Raw genomic sequence first — 14,340 nt, forward strand, 5'->3', positions numbered from 1 at the left:
CAAACCTCATGCGGGGCCCGTGCTGTGCAGGGGTCGCAGTGAGGAGATGTGAGGCTCGTCAGGCTGTTTCTAGCTTTTTGACATTTCATCTCCCTCTTCCTTTGTGTGAATGTCTCACACCGAGTGAGCTGAGATCTCTCTCTCCCTCTCTCTCTCTCTGACGATCAGACATTGGAATGGGAAAGCAGGGCTGCGGCCTTGCGCGACGGGGGCTCCCCCCTCCCCCCCCCCCCTCTTGTCTCCCTTCTGGTCTGACGATAAAAGAGCCGTATGAAAGACCTTCCTTTGGGTCCGGTGGTGGGAACCTGGAGATAAGTCGGGCGGTGGGGCATCTGCTGGGCCTTCTCCAGGGAACAGGGAGTTCTCAGACTCCTCTGATACTGCTGTACCAAGGGGAGGAAGGTTGCAGGGTGCGCGCATGCGCGTGCGCTGTTATGTGAGGCATTGTGCTCGTCTTCGTTTCTCCAACCCTGAATCAAGGCAAGTTTTTTCTCAGACAGCGCTATCCAACTTTGCTCAAGTTGTCCTCAAACAAATGCATGCTCCCAAAATATGTACCGTCAGCCGGAAAATGTCTGCCACATCCTTGAGAATCTCGCGGCGTCATAACAACAGCGAATGCCTGATGAAGGTTAGTGGAGAACACGGAACGTGCTGACCCAGCGCGGACCAGCTCGCCTCAGCCTTGACTCGCCGGCTCTCTTTCTGGGAACGGATCCGAAAAGTATAGTTGAAGAGAAATAATGTTCAGGTTAATTTCTTTCAAGTAGTATCATCAGTCGATCAAGAAAGGAAAAAACCTTGCCCTTGAATGAGATGGAAGCCGTCAGAAGCCATTAAAGACTTTTATTAACAGAAATCCACAATCTTTCGGGAGGCTACTCATTAATCCTTTCTGTTGTCTTTAAAAGATGAAAGAATGTAGATTTGGCTTCACTGTGAGAAATGAAAGATTTTTCCGGAGCTTGATTCCGCTCTGAGTTTAGTTCTCAACCTCTATTTTTCCAAGGTTGTTGTCTGTGTTAAGGGGAGGTTAATGAGCTGTCAATCAAATGACCAGGGTTTCAGTCGTGGGTAGCTTGAGGCAAGCAAAGCGTTACTGCTCCGGCGAAACATGAGCAGCGATGACAGCTGGAGCTGCCAGAAAACCACCAACAAACACGCACATTTGCCCCGCTGTAGTTCCCTTTTTCTTTTTCCTTTTTGTTCGGAGCTGCCACCGCCTGTTTAGTTTGATAGAAAATTGTATTCTCCAGCGCGTGGTTTTACGGCGGGAGGGAGCAGACGCGATGTGCATGCGCGTGTGGTTAGGTACAGCAGCTTGAGGAGGGGGTCTGTGGTCCTCTTTGTTCACCTCCTCTCTGCTGAAAACACCTTGTGTGTCCCTGACACTTTCTCTCATTATTAGATACACGGCTCCCTGCTGGGGAGGCCAGGTGTTGCTAGGGCTGTCAAACAGACACACCCAATAAAGATGCCTCACACACACACACACACACACACACACAGTGTATATACACCCACACACAGGGAGAGGACAGATGTGATTTATTTATCAGCCCATCACTGCCACACAAATGAGGTGTTAGATTGTGGTTTGGAGATGTGTTGCCTAAACTTCAGGACCCACTTTTTAGCTGATGGCTGTCGAGTCTGTGAAATATCGAGATGAGGGCACTGTAATGAATTCAATTCAATTCATTTTATTTTGTATAGCCCAAAATCGCAAATTACAAATTTGCCTCAGAGGGCTTTACAGTCTGTACACATGCAACATCCTCTGTCCCGAAACCCTCACATCGGCACAGGAAAAACTCCCCAAAATATGAAAAAAACCCTTCAATGGGGAAAAAAGGGAAGAAACCTTAGGGAGAACGTCAGAGGAGGGATCCCTCTCCCGGGATGGACAGACTGCAATGGATGTCATGTGTACAGAATCAACAATGTAAAAGATGTACAATACATTCAATTTCTCTAACTGAAATGATACAAGTAATTGCAAGTAGCAGAAGAGGTGTACGGCAGGACCACTGCAGGGACAACCTCCATCAGATCGAACCACCATCCACAGAGGCTTCTGTGGGGAGGGAGAGCAGAAAGATGTTGGTTTTTGATGACAGTAATATGAATCATATTTAAAGTAATGATGATGGCAGTAGCAGGTGTCAGCAGAGCCATGAGCCAGGAGTCAGAACCGGGGTCCGCACGAAACTATGATCCACGGAGACCTGCTAGGCGAGAAAGCACAAAAAACTCCCGGAAAGAAGCTTAATTAGTGATGTACATTAATAAAGCATGGATGATTGTGGGAGGAGAGAGTGAGAGTGAGAGAGGGGCTCGGTGTGTCCTAAGAAGTCCCCCGGCAGTCTAAGCCTAGAGCAGCTTAACTAAGGGCTGGTCCAGGCTAACCTGAGCCAGCCCTAACTATAAGCAATATCAAAGAGGAACGTTTTAAGCTTTATCTTAAATGAACTGACCGAGTCTGCCCCCCGGACTGAAAGTGGAAGCTGGTTCCACAAAAGAGGAGCTTGATAACTGAAGGCTCTGGCCCCCATCCTACTTTTTAAAACTCTAGGAACCACAAGTAGCCCAGCATCTATGGAGCGTAGATGCCTTGTAGGACAATACGGTGTAACAAGCTCTTTAAGATAAGACGGTGCCTCACCAGCAAGTGCCTTGTAGGTGAGGAGAAGTACCTTAAATTCTATTCTTGATTTAACAGGAAGCCAGTGCAGAGAAGTTAATACAGGAGTTATATGATCCCATTTCTTAGTTCTTGTTAATACACGTGCTGCAGCATTCTGAATCAGCTGGAGAGGTTTAAGCGATTTACAAGAGCAGCCTGATAACAAAGAATTACAGTAATCCAGTCTAGAAGTAACAAATGCATGAACTAGTTTTTCTGCATCACTTTGAGACAGGAAGTTCCTGATTTTTGATATATTCCGTAGATGAAAAAAGGCAGTCCTTGAAGTCTTCTTTATATGAGAGTTGAAGGACATATCCTGGTCGAAGAGAACTCCAAGATTTCTGACGGTGCTGTTGGATACCAGAGCAATTCCATCCATAGAGACTGTATCACGTGACAGCTGACTTCGAAGGCGCTCTGGGCCTATCATGATAACTTCCGTTTTTTCCGAGTTTAACATCAGGAAGTTGCAGGTCATCCAGGTTTTGATGTCTCCAAGACAGTCCTGAAGTCTAACAAGTTGGTTGGTGTCTTCTGGCTTGATCGATAGATACAGTTGAGTATCGTCTGCATAACAATGGAAGTTTATGCGGTGTTTTCTGATAACGTCGCCCAAAGGAAGCATGTACAGGGTAAATAGAATCGGTCCAAGCACAGAACCTTGTGGGACTCCGTGACCAACATTCGTGGTCCTCGATGATTCACCGTTCACAAACACAAACTGGGATCGATCCGATAAATAAGATTTAAACCAGCTGAGTGCAGTTCCTTTGATGCCAATCAAGTGTTCCAGTCTCTGCAGCAGGATACGGTGATCGATGGTGTCAAATGCAGCACTGAGGTCCAGCAATACAAGAAAAGATACAAGTCCTTGGTCCGATGCAAGTAGAAGATCATTTGTAATTTTCACCAGTGCCGTTTCTGTGCTGTGATGCATTCGAAATCCTGACTGGAAATCCTCGAACAAAGCATTGTTTTGTAGAAAGTCACATAATTGATTCGCGACAGATTTCTCCAGGATCTTAGCGAGGAAGGGAAGATTAGAGATGGGTCTGTAGTTAGCCAACACCTCTGGAGCTAGGGTAGGTTTCTTCAGAAGAGGTTTAATTACAGCTACCTTGAAGGACTGTGGTACATGTCCTGTCAACAAAGACAGATTCATAATATCCAGTAGGGATGTGCTAATTAACGGAAAAACTTCCTTAAGCAGCTTAGTTGGAATCGGATCCAGGAGACAAGTGGAAGAGTTGGATTTCAAAATTGTAGAAGTCAGTTGATCAAGGTTGATGGAAGAGAAACCATCCAAGTAGGTATCAGGGCCCACGGCTGCGTCCAAGGATCCTACATCCGCGGACGGGTTGGCTCCGGTTGGGGGTAGTAGACCATCAATTTTCTCTTTGATAGTCAGAATCTTATTATTGAAGAAGTTCATAAAGTCGTTACTACTGAGGTCCACAGGAATACACGGCTCGACAGCGCTGTGACTCTCTGTCAGTCTGGCTACAGTGCTGAAGAGAAACCTGGAGTTGTTTTTATTTTTCTCGATTAATGATGAGTAATAAGATGCTCTTGCGTTACGGAGAGCCTTCTTATATGTTTTAACGCTGTCTTGCCAAGTTAGCCTAGATCCTTCTGATTTGGTGGAACGCCATAACCGCTCAAGTTTCCGCACAGTTTGCTTTAGGTTCCGGGTTTGAGAGTTATACCAAGGCGCGAACTTCCTTCTTGTTGCCATTCTTCTTTTGAGGGGAGCAATACCGTCCAGCGCCATTCTCAAAGAGCCTGTGGCAGTATCGACAAGATGGTCGATTTGTGACGGACTGAAGTTTTCACAGGAGTCTTCTGATATCTTGAGACAGGACACTGAACTTAGAGCAGAGGGAATGGTTTCTTTAAATGAGGCTACAGCGGTGTCCGATAAACATCGACTGTAGAAACCCTTGGCAGGAGGAGGAGATTCTGGCAGTAGAAATTCAAAGGTTATCAGACAATGGTCGGACAGGAGAGGGTTCTGTGGAAAGATTGTTAAGTGTTCTATCACAATACCATACACAAGAACCAAGTCGAGGGTGTGGTTAAAACAATGAGTTGGTTTGTTTACAGTCTGACAGAAACCAATTGATTCCAGCAAAGAGAGATGAGGGCTGTATTACAGGAGAAAAAACTCTTGTTAATGCGTTTGATTGAAAATAAAACATGTTAAGCTAAACTGCCTCAAAACACTGTACAACGTTAATTACACAAGAATATAAAAGTAATATTTCATAACAGTGTTGCATTTCATCACTGTAATGCATGAATCAGCTCCAAGCTGAGTTATAAAAGTCCCTCTTTGTTAATAAAATGCATTCCACATAAACAGCTGTTCGGGGAGCCTCTCCCTATATGATTGACATGAGGCATTTGGATGAATGACAGATCTTCTGTGGATAATTGTTACAGGCAAATGCAGAAGCACGTCACATACTTGACATCTTCCTGTGAGATAAGGTGTTCAGTCCTATCTCCACAAAGTAACTGTAACAACAGTATGAAATGGTTAGAGCTTAGAGATGATCTTCTTGGAAGTGCAATGTAATTCTTAGCATAGTAGGATAGTAAGAAGAAACAAAAAGTATTATTATTATCCTTCACAAGACTGGTCCCAGGCTAAAGGAATATATACAATAATTCAGTCAGGTGTAATTCTACTGCAAAAATCGTTGTTTTTAAGACTTTAGACTTGTGGCAAGCAAACAGTGTGAACAATTTCATAAAAAGTTTAATACCAATAAAAAATTGTCTTCATGTGAGTAATTACCTGGGGAAATGTTATGCAGCTATTTATCCGCTCAGGCTTATCACAGCCGATACAGTTATTGCTGATGTTTACCCAAATCTTTCCCACAGCCGCTGCTTCACACTCAAAGCGTCCAGGTGGTGAAGAATGAGGTGGCGCTTGTGAAGCAGCCACATGGAAGGCCTTTACCACTGCGGTTACCAGTACCCTCAATCCTCAATCACAATCTGTCAGCGGGAAGCTCGATTCTTATTTCATTATTTTGGGAGTAGTGGAATAAAAAGCAGCAGCAATGAGGAGGAGCATTCCCAGCTACGCAACACATTCTACATGAACCCAGTTTTGTGTGGAAAACTACTGCATTCGATCAGATCATTGTTATTAGTGACTGACTGCTTTAAACGATGTGAGTTTGCCGGGCTGCTCCGTAACCAGAAACACCAGTCGGCCTTATGTTGTATTTCTGGCCGACTTATCTTCAAAGCCAGTGTTCACCATAATATTAAACCGCACTTGCTGTTACCACGGTAACCAGAGGGGCTGCCAAAATCAACCAGGAAGGAAATATTGAATATTAAAACAGGATCTTAAATTGAAGACAAACATGTACATTTAGGGTATGCAGATACAGTTTCAACAGAATAGAAAAAGGAGTTTTTGGAGTCCCTCGTGAAGTTATAGTTCAGTTATATTCAAGAGGAATGTGCTGCATTACCCTGACCCTGCCGGGTGCTTTTTACTGTGAAACATTGTGGATGAATTTCTAGGATATATCAATTGTGTAACAGCATTGGGAAGATTCTTTCTGTCATAATAACCAGCCTGCAGATGTGAAGGTATCTTTACTCTTGCTATTTCATCTCAGCCTTTCACAGGAAGATGAGTTCAAACGTCCACCCGGGTCCCGTGGAGAGTAAACAGCTGCACTTCCTTTACGTTGAAGTATGTCCCTCATCATCCGTATTTCAATTCAAATGTGGTTATTCACATCTTTAGCACCAATACTGAAAATATCCCTTGCTCTTTCTTAATTAAATTTAAAGACATCTCCCATCAAGGTTAGGCTCGATGGGAAAATCTTAATGTATTTAATGAATTCAAAACATGGGGAAAATCCTGGGTTTGTAATTTTAGAGATATAGTCATTATCTCTCGAATAGTGCAGCTTCATCGTGCCAAAAATACTTTTCACTTTTTACTGTTTGAACATTCACTTCACAACCTTCCTTTTTTTAAAAAGGCATAAAAAGTTTTTGAAACATGAGGTAGTCTTTGAAGGTAACATTCAAGCAGTTTCATGTCATTTACATGATAGAATAATCAATAGAATGCACATGTGGGATTGGCCATATTGTATTTGTAAAAACAAAATAAATAAGAATTAAAAGCGAACCAGATAATTCATTAAACCAGACCTGTGTGCCAGACAACTTTAATGAGTTCAGTCTTTACGCAAGATCTCGGACTCCGACGTGTTTCCCATCAGAGAGCTTTGCCTATAAATAATCCTTGCACTCATTTGCCTGCTGCCTCGCAAGCTGAAAAACCCACAGCTGCGAGGAGAAACAGTTTTTTCCCTCCCCTTTTCCGTCTTTGTTTCTTTTTAATTGACTTTTTAACAAGGCTGTGTTCAAGTTGACCAGCTACACCCCTTCATTACCGGCCACCACTCACACACGTACACACGTCTTCTGCTATTGGCTGCGACGGGAAACTCATTAAAATTGTGTGTGCGTGTAAAATGCTCCCAATTTCTGAATCAATGAGCGATGTGCAGAGGGGCATAAGTGAACAACACGTTTGTATGCATGATAATGCCGACCCCTGGGCTTCTTTCCGAGGAGGTCAAACTGCATAATGTGGTCTGACTGAGAAGAAAACACTCCTTTGGGTGGATTTGGGGCAAATTATTTTAAGCCATTGTAATAAAGTGAGGACCTGCACAAGGAACACAATTCGCAGGAATAATCTCCCAAACACTGGCTGGTTAGAAATGACGGAGTGTGGAAAGCGATAGAAAATACTCATATAAACATTGACAATTCCCATGTGAGTACCTCACAGCTTCAGTATAAAGTTGGTGATTTATCTGAATATTCAGCCTGGTTTTCTAACCAAGCACAACGCAAATGACCCACATTGAGGTTTGCACTTTATGTGTCTCGAGTCCTGGAGTTTTATAACATAAGACAAACTGGTCAAATCCACCCTCTTGGGCATATTAACTTCAACTTGTGACGTGTGAAAGTAATTGTGGATCATTAAACAGTAATTTGACAGAAAAAGTGTCCCAAAATATAGATGGACAATGAAGACTTCTCCGAGGAACGTCTTGAGATCAACCCCTTTCCGCCTGAAATTGAGCTCTAAAACAGTAATTGAATTAAAGCACTCAAAAGGTTGGCTAATGCACTTTTTATTTTCAACATTTTTATACTTATCTTTAGTTACGTCGAAAATAGATGATGCACTTGTCTTTTCGTTAGCTGTTTTGTCATAAGATTCTTGACTATATAGTTGTTTTGAAATGGACTTTATTCAATTACTGTTTTAGAGCTCAATTACAGGTGGAAAGAGGTTGGTCCATCTATCCGCCTGACTGGCCCCTGACACTTTATAAATGACACCAAAGGGGCCGGGAGCCATGAGGTCCAACGGTGGTGAGTGTGAACAACCCACAGAGCACAGACGATGGGATCTTCCCCTCTTTGTACCATCACTTTAGGACAAAGTCTTGTTTTAGGGCAGTACGTATACAGCGATGTACTAAACTCAGATATTTAGCTACACAACATTCTTTATTCACATTTTCTTTTAAAAATGGACGCCTTTTTTCGCTGTAAACACACACAGCTCAACAAGTCCCAATTATTCAAATCTCACATTTTCAATGTCTAAATCACTGTGTTTGGGAATAGTTTTCAAGAAGGGATGCGGTGAAAGGTTGTTTAGTTCCCCTTTCTCCTCTCACACTCGGTTTGGCTTATTTACCTGTTCCAGGCGCCACAAGGCGCGCGGATTAGAAACCACCCCCCGAGGGCTAAGTTGTTCACTTTACGGAGGACTTTGGGGTGACTGAGCCGATGTTATCGTCTCCCTGTGAAGTCTGTGCTTTGAACACGCTTTATCTGCACATCTCTGTACTCGCCTGCAAATGGAGCAGCACACAGGGGCTGCTTTGAAATGAATTAGCAATGGGAAGGTGCCCGAGTCGCTTGTGAAGCACACTTCATTTGTGCAACGTAAATTAATGTTCTAAAAATAAGAACCTCATCCATCCTTTGAGCTCACGGAGTGCGCTTGAAACAATGGAGTCCAGGCAGTGACGGGGGGGACGACGTTGAAAAATGAGCAGTCAAAATGTCACCTTCCCCCTCTGACGTGTCGCAGCCATGAAAACCGACGAAAGAACGTAGAAAAAGGTGCAAAGCATCGAGCGTCTGCTGGGTGTCCCGGATGAGGGCATGGAGGGTGCCAGAGCTCAGAGAGACCGTCTTACTTTTGTCCCTCTTGGCCCCTCTCTGCAATGGCTGGAAATAGCAAATGTGTGACACTTGGCTCCTGGAGGCCCAGTGCCGCTACAAGCCGGCAATGAAATGAGATGCTTTCTGCCATGTGCACTCTGACTATTGTTGTTGTCTGGCTGTAGAGGGATCGGAGCGGGGCACTCTGGGCTCCGCTGTACACCCAAAGGAGAGAAGGATTCATATTCATATCATGTGAGATGCCTTCTGGCACTGTTCCACCAGCCCTTGATTTAAACAGGGAAGAGCTGCTGGGGAGGATTAAGGCGTAAAAGAGGCTGAGGGACAGAAGTGACAGGAGCCTCAGGAGCGGACACGTAAGTCTAAACGCTGTATGAGCAAAATAAACGGGTGCTGAGTGTCTTTCTACAATGGCTTTAAAATGTGCTCATAATAACACCCTCAATGTTACTTTTATTGGAAGCTGTCCTGGATAATGTTACGACATGTAAAATATTGCCACTATGCGCTGTTGCTAGTCAGAGGTCCATATCAGAACAAATACAAACTAGACTTTTTGTCATAGCTGTGAACGAATCAAAGATGTCTTAGCTGTTTTTAGTTCTCTCAACACAGTGATGGTGTGCTTCCACGTACCATTAGTGTCGCATGCAGAATTTTGGTGATTGGATGTCTGGAGACACAGTTAACATCATGCCCACAGGCTATTACCTTCATTTTATAATAAAGAAACATATGTTTTCCAACACACCTTTTGCGCTAATGGGGATATACAGTATATATATACAGTATATATATATATTACATACATAGTCTCTATATGAGAAAATAGTCTGCATCTCTCTTGATTTATTACCACAGCAAACCTATTGGACGGGAGTCTTATTATTATTATTAAGTCTTCACTCCAGTTGTGGTCACTTTTGGCTTTTGGGGTGTGGCTACCCTGTGATTGACAGGTCGGCTCCGATGGCAGCGCTTCGGCCTGGGACTCGTCCGTTGTGGTTAGGCTCAGGGGGAGGGGAGGCGGGAGGGGTTGTTTCAGGGAAAGGGGCTATATTGACCTCAGTTGACAGAAACCTGGTGATGGTGTCCTCCTCCCTACACAACCATTATTAGGGCCACAGGCGGTGGAGAGCGAGGAGAGCAAGGATGTTCCAGATTGTTCCAGACGGCCTTCGTGCACATTCCAGTAGAAGGAACAATAAAAGACCTTTTGGAAAGGCTACCTGTGTGTACGGCCATTACTGTGACCACCGGTAACCTAAGCGTGTTGCATCCGTGTTTTCACATTACAACTTTGACCCTCTCACAGTGTGTTTACAGTTCCTGCAAGCTAATTGTATCATTGTGGTCATCGAAAAAAAATGTATTTGGTGTTCTATTTATTTGGTCTCCCCCAACTTTTGTGTGCAAAAAGAGAAGATGGTGACTTTCACAAACCATGATGTCATGGGGACTTACTCATTTTTTTATGGGGTTAATGGATCATTAATATAATTCTAGAGATGTCTTGTTACCGTTACTACGGTGTTAAGTACCGCAGGAGCTATGTGGGTCTCACAATAACAAGCTGTGGCCGTGCTAGTTTCAGCCTTATACCGTGCAGACTATTGCCCCAAAGACGGTCAAAATCTGTATCATCATGTATAAATCATGTGTATTTAGTCTGTCATCCTGACTCGTAACAAATCTCAAATAACGTGGTCCAATGTTGATTTTCTTGTTTCAAGGATTACAAAGCTCATGCTATGACATTCATAGGCAGCTCTGAAACGCTGCCTCAGCGGCTCTCTATTAACATTCTGTCTCCTGCAGAACAGCAAGAGGAGAGCTAGCATGTGGAAGATGTGCTTCCTCTCGCCGTCACTCACACACACAAACAGCTTTTACACCGAGCTCTGGATTCCAAGCCCTGATCACACCTTAGTTTTTTTTTTCTTTCATTTTTTTCTTTCTCCATTCCCTCAAAGGATCAATCAGAGGCTTTTAAAATGCAGCCGCGAATAAGAAGATGTGCCTCTATCTCCTCCCTTTGACCTGAATGCAGCAGCAGAAGCCCTCCTTCCCCTTTTGTAAGGATTGCTGTGAAAGCACATCAAACATATAACCTCTGCACCCAAAGCAATGAAAAATAAATCAACAAACAAATGAATAAGTAATCACAAAGGGAAAAAAAGAGAAACACACAACATTTAAAATACGTGTGAAAACACATTTATCGGTTTCTGAGCCTTTTGTGTTTGTGATAATCCAATGTGTATTTCGGGAAACACGGCTTCCGAGTCCCTGATCTCATTAGATTTATGTTCATTGTTCTTTTTCTGATCAAGCCAGATGTAAAAAGGCTTCAGTGGGTTGGTTTATTGTACAATATTTTTGGCTATATTGTATGCATCACTCCCCACAGGCTTCTTGCATTTGAGCTACAACCACTACGATGCTGCTGGGGGCTGTAAGCATTGAATTAAAGCTTTGTTCTTTTTATTCTGCTAAGGAGCCACCTTCTTAAGAAATAGCTTCATAGTGATGATGCCTTATCACCTGTTTACACAAGTCTGTGGAAAGGCTGTCATTCAATGGAGAACACAAAGATATTGATTATCAATTATCCTTTCAAATCTTGGCCACGGACTAAGTCATTTTTTTTAATTGTAAAGCGTTAAAAAAAATACTGAAAAAATAAGAAGACGCTAACTAATGTTATTGAAACACTGCCCTAATCACTGACCCATGATGTTTAATATTTTTGCTGAGCCATGTCAGTCAACTCCTAGTTCTGCTTCCAATTTAGACATCGAGGTCGTTAATTCACATCAAGGACACCGCCCTAATAGTCTCGTATCGTGGAAATACAGTGGCTACAGCAGTTTGCAAACAGCTTAGCAAGCAGCAAGCGTTCCTTGCGCTTTGATTCAATGCTAAGTGCTTCATCAATCACAATCCCAGACAGATCATTAGAGGAGTCTAGGATGACAAGAGCAGCCAAACATCTACAGCAGATTGCCCCAGACCACCCGTAAAAACCTTTAATTACGCCCGAGGTTGGCAGTTATCAAAGGCGTGCACTGATAAGTGACTCGCTGTAGCCGTCATTTAAAGCAACGTGTTAGTGTTGAGGGTTCAAAATGACGTGCCTTGCTTTGTAGTATGTCAGAACCAAAGCAACATGTGAGAAAAAAGAAGAGAAAAAAAGCTTGTGCTCAAAATACCACAGGTATTGAGCAAACCTTGCTGCACAACACATTGCAGTTTTTAACAAGAGAGCTCTGTTTTGGGCCTAGGGCACCAAGAGGATTCTGGTTTCCCCTCCACCCAATGGGCTTCCTGTGTCTGCGTGCGTTCTCTCCGGACGCTCCGGCTCCCTCCCACAGTCCGAAGACGTGCTCTCTGGATTGGGTTGATGTGTCTCTCTCAATGGCCCGTGTGTGTGTGAATGGTTGTTTGTCTCTGTGTGACAAATCCAAGGTGTGCCCCGTCCCTCGCCCACTGTTAGCTGGGATTGATTCCAGCCCCCGCCGCGACCATGTATGAAGGATAAGTGGCTTTGAGGATGGATGGATGTTTTGGGCCTCAGACTTGTGGCAGACTGCATAACCACATGGTTACTGCATTGAATGCACTTAAAGGGCCGGTGAGTATAATTTGGGGCAGAGAATCTATTAGCAGAAATTAAATATGATTTTCTGAATGTGCTCTCAATATTGTGTGTATTGTTATAGTTTCGTTAGCTTAGAAGAGGTTCCATATATATACATAGAGAACGAAAAATCAAACTCTGGCCCCATGGGGCCTCCTTTTTTTTGCCTTACCTGATGGCCACTCTATCTCCGACATGTGAACAGCAGAGAGTAGAACCGTGGTAACACCAGCAGCCTTCTGACCTCTGGAGCTCCTGAAGTATTAGTGTTAGTATAGTAGTGTTATTAGTGTAGTGTTACATTACTGTGACTACTTTTCACAGCCTATTCCTCAACATAGACTTGGAACGTAGGAGTTAGTATTTTAGTAGCTTTGGCAATAAACTGACTTTTCATCTAGTTTCCCCATGGAGTTGACATTTACGGTTTTGAGAGAAATTTCTCAACTCAACGCTCCATTAGATTTGGTGCTAAGTTTAATACTTGATGATAACTGCCAAACAAATGGCATTTCCATTAGTTTCGAATGCATGAAATGAAAGTTGGTAACAGTGTAGAAAGCTAAACATATCAGCATGTCAGCCTCGGTAGCACGTTGAAGTTAGCATGCAGCTCCGGCAGCACCTCTGTGGTTAAAAGGCAGCAGTACTCTCATGTTCAAGGATAATACAGACCAGAATATCCATTGTGGTGTTGATAAAGAAACAATAAAATCAAAATAATAAAATCAACTTCATTTCTGTGGTAGTATTATTTTAGCACTTTAATGTCAGCAACAAATACCATTATCCATCTTGGCTTGCGCTACATGGACAGTTTGAATACTATATATATAATACGAATGCCATACTATTGTTGCATTTGTTGCAATGATATGTCCTGTTTAATTTAGTTTAACAGGATTTGCTGTTTAAAAACCAAATCCTTAAATAACCCATTGCTGAGTGCAGTATTAGAGATCCTCAGATGCACCATGTGGTGTGATCTACCTCTGTGTCTGCAAAACAGTAAACATACTCGATCAACTTGAACACAAATGGGTAAAGGGAATTTGTTCGATGTGTACTCCGATATTGTAACCAAAACGTGCCCTTCTGTCTTTTCTGCCCACTTGATTAATGGGAACACTGTTCTGCAACAATGTAACACCATGGGAATGAATGGTAATGTTTGTGTGCGTGTATATATATATGCATATGTGTGCATATGTGTGTGTGTTATGGCAGGTGGAGCGGTTCCGCTTGTGCCGCTCTCTTCCAGATGAGTGGCCGGGTGACACATGCTGGAGCAGACAGGCATCCAAAAGGATCGGGAAGTAACTGTCCAAGGTCCCTCACCTGTGTGTGCACCGACAACAGGGGACCCTAGAAAGAACACGTCCAGACAGGCTTCCTCACACTGCTCCCTAAAGAGCTACCCTTGAGTCCAAGTGTCCCCTGGTAAGCAGAAGCAAGAAAAGGTGTCTGAGCATGATCAGCTACAAGGGATTTAACACTGCTTTTGTCATCACAAAGAACTTCAGTACGCACACATATTTTACTCTATTTATATTTTTCGAACCCCAAGTTGATAACGTATTACACTATTCATATAAATATTCAACACATTTCCATATAGACTTCGGGCTATATGCCCCCTCCCCTGTTTTGTTCTGGATATAGATCCAGCGTAGCGACTGCTGGCCCCAGGAGAGGTATAGTGCTTATTCCAGCAGACGGAGTGGGAAGATCACATGAAAAGCACATC

Source organism: Pungitius pungitius, chromosome 13 (assembly GCF_949316345.1).
Source record: "Pungitius pungitius chromosome 13, fPunPun2.1, whole genome shotgun sequence".
Taxonomy (NCBI): Eukaryota; Metazoa; Chordata; class Actinopteri; order Perciformes; family Gasterosteidae; genus Pungitius; species Pungitius pungitius.